Below are 11,166 nucleotides of genomic sequence, written 5' to 3'. Positions count from 1 at the left end.
AACGCAAACTAGAGAGGTCAGGCACCTCATCATCCTATAAGAAATACACTGCCACAGCCCCAATTTCTAAGGAGTCTGAAACACCTATGGAGATTGGGTTTATGCGTGGTCCACTTTCTACTGAAGAGAAAAGTAGAAGGCGCGCGTTAAGATTGTGCATGTATTGTGCATCCCCAGAGCATGATGTGAACGCCTGTCCTCTTCTGAAAAAGACAAAACTCGGTAAGACAATTTCTAATTCTCTTAGCCTATGATTAAACAAAAAATCTAATTTCCATATAACATTGCCACTTATTTTACAGTGGGATCTCCATCACATTGAAGTTGAAGCATTAATCGATACCGGGGCTTCAGCAAGTTACATTGATTCACAATTTGTTAAACTAAATAAAATTCCCTTCCTAGCAAAACAGTCTTCCGTCTCAATTAATTTAGTTGATGGGTCATCTCTCTCTACAGGTCCTATAACTCATGAGACTACAGGGAGTGCAGAATTATTAGGCAAATGAGTATTTTGACCACATCATCCTCTTTATGCATGTTGTCTTACTCCAAGCTGTATAGGCTCGAAAGCCTACTACCAATTAAGCATATTAGGTGATGTGCATCTCTGTAATGAGAAGGGGTGTGGTCTAATGACATCAACACCCTATATCAGGTGTGCATAATTATTAGGCAACTTCCTTTCCTTTGGCAAAATGGGTCAAAAGAAGGACTTGACAGGCTCAGAAAAGTCAAAAATAGTGAGATATCTTGCAGAGGGATGCAGCACTCTTAAAATTGCAAAGCTTCTGAAGCATGATCATCGAACAATCAAGCGTTTCATTCAAAATAGTCAACAGGGTCGCAAGAAGCGTGTGGAAAAACCAAGGCGCAAAATAACTGCCCATGAACTGAGAAAAGTCAAGCATGCAGCTGCCAAGATGCCAATTGCCACCAGTTTGGCCATATTTCAGAGCTGCAACATCACTGGAGTGCCCAAAAGCACAAGGTGTGCAATACTCAGAGACATGGCCAAGGTAAGAAAGGCTGAACAAGACACACAAGCTGAAACGTCAAGACTGGGCCAAGAAATATCTCAAGACTGATTTTTCTAAGGTTTTATGGACTGATGAAATGAGAGTGAGTCTTGATGGGCCAGATGGATGGGCCCGTGGCTGGATTGGTAAAGGGCAGAGTGCTCCAGTCCGACTCAGACGCCAGCAAGGTGGAGGTGGAGTACTGGTTTGGGCTTATATCATCAAAGATGAGCTTGTGGGGCCTTTTCGGGTTGAGGATGGAGTCAAGCTCAACTCCCAGTCCTACTGCCAGTTTCTGGAAGACACCTTCTTCAAGCAGTGGTACAGGAAGAAGTCTGCATCCTTCAAGAAAAACATGATTTTCATGCAGGACAATGCTCCATCACACGCGTCCAAGTACTCCACAGCGTGGCTGGCAAGAAAGGGTATAAAAGAAGAAAATCTAATGACATGGCTTCCTTGTTCACCTGATCTGAACCCCATTGAGAACCTGTGGTCCATCATCAAATGTGAGATTTACATGGAGGGAAAACAGTACACCTCTCTGAACAGTGTCTGGGAGGCTGTGGTTGCTGCTGCACGCAATGTTGATGGTGAACAGATCAAAACACTGACAGAATCCATGGATGGCAGGCTTTTGAGTGTCCTTGCAAAGAAAGGTGGCTATATTGGTCACTGATTTGTTTTTGAATGTCAGAAATGTATATTTGTGAATGTTGAGATGTTATATTGGTTTCACTGGTAAAAATAAATAATTGAAATGGGTATATATTTGTTTTTTGTTAAGTTGCCTAATAATTATGCACAGTAATAGTCACCTGCACACACAGATATCCCCCTAAAATAGCTATAACTAAAAACAAACTAAAAACTACTTCCAAAAATATTCATTTGATATTAATGAGTTTTTTGGGTTCATTGAGAACATGGTTGTTGTTCAATAATAAAATTAATCCTCAAAAATACAACTTGCCTAATAATTCTGCACTCCCTGTATACCCCTATTACTCTGCATTAATTCACGTCACAGAGAAGTAATTCGTTTTGACATAATTCCTAGTCCATTATATCCAATCATCCTTGGCTTATCATGGTTACAATTACACAAACCTAATTTTGACTGGCAACACTCGACAGTAAATTTATCTTCCACATATTGTACACAAACTTGTTATCCTCTTGACAACATTTTACTCACTACTACTGAAAACATACCTACTGAATATCAGGACTTTCAGGATGTATTTAATAAAACTGAGGCACAGGTTCTTCCACCACACAGGCCATACGATTGCCCCATTGACCTCCTCCCTGGTGCAACTATTCCTGTAGGTCACATATATCCGTTGTCAAAACCTGAATTAGATCATTTGAAGTTATATCTACAAGAGAATCTAGCAAAAGGTTTTATAAGACCCTCTACCTCCCCGGCTGGGGCTGGTATTTTCTTTGTTAAAAATAAAGATCAGACTCTCAGGCCTATAATAGACTATAGAGAGCTAAACAAAAGAACAAAGAAAAACCGATATCCACTCCCACTTATACCCGAACTTATAGAGAGGTTACGCACTGCCAAGATCTTTACAAAATTGGATCTCAGGGGTGCTTACAATCTCATACGAATGAGGGCTGGAGATGAATGGTTGACAGCATTTAGAACTCGGTATGGCCTTTACGAATATACTGTCATGCCATTCGGCCTTTGTAACGCTCCAGCAACATTTCAATGTTTCATTAATGACATTTTCCGTGATATCTTAGACAATTTCGTAGTTGTATATCTAGACGATATACTCATTTACTCAGACACTGAACAACAACATATCACACATGTTAGGACTGTTTTAGCACGATTACGAGAACATAAATTGTATGCTAAAGTAGAAAAGTGTGAGTTCCATAGTACAAGGGTCTCATTTTTGGAATATGTAATTTCTAACTCTGGAATCATGATGGATGATTCAAAAATTCATGCTATAACCCAATGGCCAACTCCAAATACCAAGAAACAGGTACAACGGTTTCTTGGATTCGCCAACTTTTACCGTAAGTTCATTTGTAATTTCGCACATACAGCCAGACCTCTTACTGACTTGACTAAGCTAGGAAAGCCTTTTAAGTGGACCAATGATTGTGAAAAGGTCTTCCACAAGTTAAAAAAGGACTTTACTACAGCACCCATACTGCAGTTCCTAGACACTAACAGACAGTTTATTGTCGAAGTTGACGCTTCTGATTATGCTCTGGGGGCAATCTTGTCGCAGAAAAAAGTCCTTACCGATAAAATGCATCCGGTTGCCTACCTGTCTAGGCTTCTCACACCTGCTGAACGGAATTATCCCGTTGGGGAAAGGGAATTACTGGCAGTTAAGACTGCATTTAAGCAGTGGAGACACCTACTTGAAGGTGCTACATGTCCTATTGTAGTAATAACGGACCATAAAAACTTACAGTATTTACAGCAAAATAGAACTCTTTCCACCAGACAACTTCGCTGGAACCTGTACTTTTCCCGATTTGACTTTATCATTACTTATCGACCAGGTAGTCGAAATGGTAAGGCTGACGCCCTTTCCAGAAGGGACTCCAGACCACTTGCTCCGGAAGCACCATCTACTATCATTCCGAAATCCAAAATCATAGGGTTACTTATAATCTCACATCCAGATTTCCAAAACTTCCTGTTAGGTGTCTTCCCAGGGGGGTAAGTGTCAGGTCAGGCCGAAGCCACGGGGCCAGTGTACCACCTGAGGCATATGTAGATTATCTGATAAGGGCCCCTTAGAATGACTCAGACCACGCAGCATTATGATCGAAAGCCAATTCTGTTTATTGCACAGTGCAAGCCTTTCTTATAGTGACATACAGGGTTAAGGGGATGACACGTTAGGACCGCGTCATCTTACACAGTTATACAGAGCAAAATACAAGGTAAAGCTGGAATATGAGTTTCTCATAACAATACTTACATAGTCATAATAAACTACCATCTGCAGAGACAACAAGGTTTCTGAACCATCTTGTTGACATTATCTTATTCTATCTTATTCTGGGCGTAGGGCCAGGGTACATTGACAAGGCCGAACAGCTAAGGAAACTATCATAACATGCACATAGTTCTCACTACAGAATAACCCAGTATAATAAAAGTCTAATCATTACAAAATGGATGCTAATCATCACAAGATGGCTGCGAGGAACAAGATGGCTGCCATCAGGTTCATATTACCCCTAACATACCATCCTTTTATTCTAACAGAATAACATAAAAATAGACAGGCATAGAAAGTTAGTAAAGCCTTATATTATGGTAACAGAACTCTATAAGAATACTAAAGAGAAAAATATTCCTATGTCGTGATATACTTTTATAGGCTAATTGTCACTGCATATAGGTACATCCCCTCCAATACCCTCCATCTATCTTCCAGCCTTCCCAAGACTACCGGTCTACCGGCACAGAGACCCAACCAGCCTCCCATCTACCCCCAAACAACGCTGCATTGTTTATTTCTCCACCTGCATTGCTAGCACCCCCCAATATGTCCAACAGTTCCTTTTGCACAGTAAAGCATGACATAGCAACAGCACAACTGTCTCTAGGTGGCCTCTGAACACTTTAAGAACAGTCTTTGTCCATTTGAGAGCGCTGAACCTTGACACTTTGCTATAATACAGTTCTCCAACAGTTCATTTGCAGTAGGGGTGCTTATCCACTGTTCTTCCGCAGGGAGATACTGGAAATCTGATGGTTTGTTCATGGGGTAGACAAGGCAACCAGTGGATACCCATGGCAAGCAAACACTCGAGTCACAGGGAGTCTAGGAAGCAAACAGAAACAGTACAGGATGAGTACACACCGCAATACAATCACAATTATGTCCCAATAAAACGTCACTTTCATCCTATGTCATTTAAAATCAAACAAAACATTGTTGATATATAATACAAACTAAATACATTGACATTTCTCAGAGAATAATTTACAACTTCCCTATACACTTTTAAATGATACTTCATGAATACTAAGCAAGTGAAAACCTGTCAGACTTCATCAAGGGCCTGAATGGTTATGCTAAAACCTATGCTAAGGCCTGCCCTGTAGTAAGAATGGAAAAAAGAAAACAGTCAATAAAAATAAATGAATTTCTTTACACTGTCACTTTGAACTTCTAAAAAATAAAAGAACCTTGTGTTGCTTTATTCTGCATGGCTGCTATCTATAATGTTTATAATTCTCCAACCATGATCCTAATATTCAACAATCTCATCTGATATAAACACTACTAGTTTACTAATTATTTTATGCAACCTAAATTCTCTCACACTCCTGTATGAGGAAAGCATACAAAAAGAAAATCATTTAAAACTACAAGTTCTTTTAAAGGTAAACACATCTTTATAGTAAGAATTACTCTATTTGACAAACATCAGGAATGACCAAATTCACTTTGCAGATACCATACTAATTGATAAAAGGGAAAAATACATTTGCTTTCATAAACTATAATTATGCTATTCCCTGAACAAACATTTCTCTGTATATTTACTATAAACTTCTAGCTTAGACGTGTCCTCCTTATGTTCTAAAGGGTGAAGGGTCTAAAATATTATGCTATGTTGCAGCATTTTCCTTAAACCTATTTTCTATACTCAGTGGGCCATTCAATAGAGTACAATACTGCGAAGTTCACAGTTACATTTATCTAAAGGGTTACTTTGTTAAGCACATAAACTACCATGTGCACTAATACCAATGAAGCATATGATGTCTTATACCCAATATGATCAATAAAAATAAAACAAATACAAGAGAATACAAAACAAGCAATATAAGGAATGGAGTTAAAACAATACTCCCCTAATTTAATTGGTTGACCCTGTAACAGCATAACAGGACCTCCATATAGAGCGGTAAGGCACAGTCCAGAGAAGGATAGTCTTTATGTCCTGAAGACACACATCAGAGGAAACAGTCATGGATTACCCAGAGTCCAGTTCTGGGGCTGGTACCAGCATGCAAAGCAAGAATGGAACCAAAGATAGTTCAGCAACTTTTACTGCAGTATGGTGGTTAAAACAAGCTTGACTAAAGGTCTTTCATCTTCATCTTTTCTTTCTTTAAAGGTTTACTTGCTTTCAATCTTTAATCTTTTGAAGAGTGCACTTATGGAATTTTGCCTGTACAGATTTTACCTAAATATGGAAACTCAAAAATAATTCAGTTAGTGTGTTTCAATCTCTGAAGACAGCTGCATACTCTCATCCTGCAAATACATATATAGTGTTAAGAACCAAATAGAAAAATAAAACATTTTAGGCATCTGAAATTAACACAGAAAGATAATAAAAAGATCTAATCCACCAGGGAGGGAAAAAAAAGGAGTGGGGTGTGGGTGTACAGGCTACGACCGGGGTGGCCATCAAGGTAGATGCTTTTCCGTGGCCAGATTCCCAATGAAGGAAAGTTCTAGACAATCCTAGGGACGTAGTGCATCCTGCATAGGGGTAAGACAAGGAAATTTAGGGCACAACTGGTGGTTAGACAATAACATTGTACGAGGAGATTCAAAACGTTTTAGGTTCACCTCCTAAAAACAATCACCCCCATTACATAAAGATATTCATCAATACTCATCAATACTTCCCCCATGTTTGCGTGAAACATCTCATGTGACACGCAAACACAAGATAACAAGAAACCAAAAGGCAAATCATGCACTCCACTCATGCAGAGACAATTCTCAATAGCAAGCAAAAATGAAATACACTTCACTATTCACTATGCTGTCCATACACATGCTTCCACACGTAGTCACAAAAGAGAAAAACATAACAAACAAACAGTGAAAACTAATCGTTCTTGTCTTTCACAAAACAAAACATTAGCTGCTGATACAAATTTCAAACAACCACAATTAACTTAAAATGCAACACATATTCTGACATTCACTGGAATGCAACACTCTCAGAACACTACAAACAATTAAAAACATCCACTATGTACAAAACTTTGATATCACACAAAGAAAACAATCACAGCAGATGCCCAAGAAACTTCAGTTGCAGATTGCACAAATAAAATTGCGCTTATTTGGGAACGATCAGATAACCATAGTAGCCACTGTTAAAGGGACATTCTAGGATAAATGAAAATGTCATTATTCAGATAGGACTTTTAATTTTAACCAACCTTCCTAGATTAAACCAAACATAGGTAGGCTCATATGCTAATTTTTAAGCCTTTGAGGACTGCCTCTTATCACAGGCTGTATAAATCTCATTACAACGCCAAGAGACAAAATACACGTAAGCCATATAAATAAAACTAAAACTGTGATCAGATAAATTAGCAAGTTATATAAATGCAGTAGAATCAGATAAAATGTGCATCATTTGTTTTAGGGGTATTTATTTGTAGACACCTTATAGACCACGGCTTAGCTGTTAAGCAGCAATCAAAGTCATTGCAATAATAGTGGTAGACTAGTTAATAACCGAATAACTATATATATTTTAAAGTGTCACTGAAATCACTTCATTAAATAATATCTCATTTATTTATTGAACGCAGTGGGGGTTATTTTAAATAACAAAGAGTTATATCTGTGAGATACAGTTTGACAGCCACAGAAATAAAATTATCATTTTTAAGCTATATTCTGTGACAGAATATAATATAAATACTTGTTTCTTTGTAGTGAGCAATTTATAGTTATCATTTTTATAACATAGAACACCAGTACTGCCGCTTTAAATGTAAAGTGCAAATCGTTCTCTCTGCAACAAAGCCAAACACAAGAGAGAAACCTTTTTTTTTTTTTTTAAAGAAAAGCAAAACATGCACAGTGTTATCAGTCTTTCTCAAGGATAGTAAGGCAAGCTCAAAGTTTCATTTTTACTTAAAGGAGAAACACTGTTTACTGCTTGAAAATATAAAATTCCCACTAAAACTTGATAAATGCTAATTAGTTTAACCACAACAACAAAATTATTGGATTTAATATTGTGTATAAATTGATATTCACCATTCTGCAGCTCTCCAGCCAAATATAACAACCGTATATAACACAAAAATAAGCTTTCTACAAAAGAATACTAATACAATTTCCCCTTTAAATTATTCCCAATGATCCTTATAATAAAAAATGTATACTGACATTCATTAAATAACCTAAACAAGCATAAGCAGCATAAGAACGCACTCACAGTAGGATGCAGGCTAGTTAAAGGGACATTTTGCCCAAACTAAAAATAATCTTTAATTGAAACTGCTAACACAGTGAAATATACTAGTGTTAGGCTTACAGTAAACCTCATCATCTTTTATGTAAATATTCCCTTAAATTCTCAGATGTTATATCAGTTTGCCTGTATCCCTTTAAATATTTTCACTCCTCTTTTTTTTCTCGTTTTTTTTCTTTCTGTCCGCTAGTCTCACGGATCCCTACACTAAAATTGTAGACAACTTATCACTTCAGTTTGCATTACAGAGAGAATTGAGTTATGCTGCAAAAAGAAATATCTGCTATCTAAACGGCAGATTTAAAATAAATATATACAAAGAAAGGTCTCTTAAAATACATTTAGCAAACTACTAATACAGTGTTATTGCACTGGTTCTTTAAATAATAAAATGACAATTTTCTATTGCTCCGTCTACGCACTGAGCTCTGATTTTACAGACAAATATAAGATAATGAGATATTCTTATTATCTAAAATTCAACCCATTGCAATCAACTGTGTTTTGAAAGCATAAAACCAGCTACTTCATATATATACAAATAAACTTGCAAATGCAATTTCTCCTATATGTTATACTATGCAGCTTGTATAACAAGTCATGGACAATACATTAATAGCAACACCTTGTCACAGTGAACTGTCCCTTTAAGGACTAACCATTCATCACGTAAATTACATATGTATATCCCAACCATAATTTAGGCTGCTTGTATGATTTACCACACAAATTTCACCTCTGTACTGTAGCATGACCTGCAGATTAATTTACTTGCAACAAAAACGGACGCACTTTTAGATACATTTTCAACTACAGCCTACAACTATATCTCATTAGGTGCACTAACTCCGTGCACAGACCTTACAAATACAACATATGTTAACCCATTAATCATACCCGAAACAGTTTCATATTTACCAGAGCGTGACAAAAAAAATCACACACACCATCGCACTTTCAAAGCCACTTTCAAAGCCGTTACTTCACTTGCAAAAACAATATCATATCTTTACATGCTGAAAAACAATTATCCCTTAAAACTAAAACGGCATATGAATACCACATACTTAAAACATGCTGGTGACTTTAAAATACAGGTATATAAAATAACATTTACCAAATATCTTCTAAAAACGTCTGATTTCCCAGCAGAGAAACAGAAAGAAACAGTTTTACATTTGTACAGCGATACAGACAAGCTCATTTCATCTCGCATACCAGAGATTCACTCCCTTTTTTCCTTTCTCAGAAAAGCATCTATTTCATAGCGTACGACATACATATAAAATTTACCAGATTAACTTGTCACCAAGTTCAAAATGTATTTTTTTTCAGAAACCCCGCAAAATGGACACTTTTGCACGGCTTGGGACAATCATTTTCAAATAATACATTCTGTTTTTGGTTTAAAGTAAATCTGTTACACGCATACCACAGTGAGAACCTACAGACCATCACACATTATGCATCTCAATATACAAAATTTCCTTACTGCAAGCAAACAAAAAGTCTTACAAACAGAGCTGCTGTAACAGTTTCTTCTCTCTTTTTTTTTTCCTTTTTTCTGATCTATATGCGCGCTCAGTGGTGGCCCCCCTTCTTTGCCTGCTACATTTTTTAACACAGAGATTTCTCTATTTACCACACAGCAGTACTCACTGACAGTGTTTTAAAAAAATATTTCTGTCTTTTGCAGAAACTATTAACTCTTCTTTTCTTTTACCTTATACATGTAATTTTCTCTGTGCATTCTTATCTATAAGCAGATCCCATTTCTCAACACAATAATAGCCACAATAATAACATGCACAGGCACTTAATATTTTCTACGCACAGCATCAAAAAACACAAACAAAACAAAGCAAAGCAAGCATCAGATATCAACATGAGCTTCAGGTGGGTAACAAAACTCTATTATGGGAATGAATATGGGAAACTTTAACATACGTGAGACTCACTCACTGCCACCTTGCCCGGAGGAGCTTATCTTAAAATCTCTCTGTCAACTGGCATTCATACATTTCTTGCGTGCTTATCACAGACAGGACTCACAATACCTGTCGTATCCCAGCACAGGACTGATTACCTGTCGGGAGGGGTATCCCAACTGCCGGCAGGACTATAACCTCTGCAAACCTGTGCTTCAACCATAGGAACCCCTTTAACCCTTTATCATATATTATCAACACCTATTACCAGACTAAATTTAGGTTCAGATTCACAGAAGGAAAGCATGGTAAAAGCACCCATACTTACTCACTGCGAATCCCACAAACTGACGCCAAAATTGTTAGGTGTCTTCCCAGGGGGGTAAGTGTCAGGTCAGGCCGAAGCCACGAAGCCAGTGTACCACCTGAGGCATATGTAGATTATCTGATAAGGGCCCCTTAGAATGACTCAGACCACGCAGTATTATGATCGAAAGCCAATTCTGTTTATTGCACAGTGCAAGCCTTTCTTATAGTGACATACAGGGTTAAGGGGATGACACGTTAGGACCGCGTCATCTTACACAGTTATACAGAGCAAAATACAAGGTAAAGCTGGAATATGAGTTTCTCATAACAATACTTACATAGTCATAATAAACTACCATCTGCAGAGACAACAAGGTTTCTGAACCATCTTGTTGACATTATCTTATTCTATCTTATTCTGGGCGTAGGGCCAGGGTACATTGACAAGGCCGAACAGCTAAGGAAACTATCATAACATGCACATAGTTCTCACTACAGAATAACCCAGTATAATAAAAGTCTAATCATTACAAAATGGATGCTAATCATCACAAGATGGCTGCGAGGAACAAGATGGCTGCCATCAGGTTCATATTACCCCTAACATACCATCCTTTTATTCTAACAGAATAACATAAAAATAGACAGGCATAGAAAGTTAGTAA

Source organism: Bombina bombina, chromosome 1 (assembly GCF_027579735.1).
Source record: "Bombina bombina isolate aBomBom1 chromosome 1, aBomBom1.pri, whole genome shotgun sequence".
Taxonomy (NCBI): Eukaryota; Metazoa; Chordata; class Amphibia; order Anura; family Bombinatoridae; genus Bombina; species Bombina bombina.
The sequence above is the reverse complement of the archived record's forward strand: the minus strand, read 5'-3'. Positions refer to the sequence as shown.